Consider the following 1027-nt stretch of genomic DNA (forward strand, 5'->3'; position numbering starts at 1 on the left):
CACCTTTGCGATTGTTACTGTCGGGTCAGCCGGATGTGTACCTCAGACTGGGTGAAGCCGAAAGCTAGCGTTCTTAAGGGAATATTCGGTCGGTGAACAAAAGATGTTTTTTATCAATTACAACATAAATCCCCAGATATTTTGTATCATGCGTCTTTGTTCGCAGTTCGTACATGCACATTAATGCATGCGTACCCAGGGAAAGGGACCCTTAACGGAACTATTCTCTCTGGAAGATGTTTCTTACTATCCATGTAATATAACATAACTAGTTGGGTACTTGTCTGTTCAAGCACTTATGACCCATACGCCTGGTGTCGGTGTCAAAACCGGCGGATCTCGGGTAGGGGGTTCCGATCTGTGCGTCTTAGGCTGATGGTAACAGGAAGCAAGGGACACAATGTTTACCTAGGTTCGGGCCCTCTCGATGGAGGTAAAACCCTACTTCCTGCTTGATTAATATTGAAGATATGAGTAGTACAAGAGTAGATCTACCACGAGATCGTAGAGGCTAAACCCTAAGAGCTAGCCTATGATGGTATGATTGTAATTGTGATCGGCCTTCTAAGGACCATCATCTCCGGTTTATATAGACACCGGAGAGGGCTAGGGTTTACATGGAGTCGGTTACAAGGAAGGAAATATAATATCCGAATCGCCAAGCTTGTCTTCCACGCAAAAGGAGAGTCCCATCCGGACACGGGCCGGAGTCTTGCATCTTGTATCTTCACGCTTCAATAGTCCAGACAAAGTATATAGTTTGGCTGTCCGGATACCCCCCCTAATCCAGGACTCCCTCAGTAGCCCCTGAACCGGGCTTCAATGACGATGAGTCCGGCGCACAGTCTTGTCTTCGGCATTGCAAGGCGGGTTCCTTCTCCGAATACTCCAAGGTAATTATCGAACACGTAGACTGTGTCCGGATCTGCAAAATGATCTTCACATACCACCATAGAGAGAATGATACTTCAGCTGACAACTTTTTAGACGACGTGATATGTCATTACGGTCAGGTCATTATTCGAAC

This window comes from Triticum dicoccoides, chromosome 3B (genome assembly GCF_002162155.2).
Source record: "Triticum dicoccoides isolate Atlit2015 ecotype Zavitan chromosome 3B, WEW_v2.0, whole genome shotgun sequence".
Classification (NCBI taxonomy): domain Eukaryota; kingdom Viridiplantae; phylum Streptophyta; class Magnoliopsida; order Poales; family Poaceae; genus Triticum; species Triticum dicoccoides.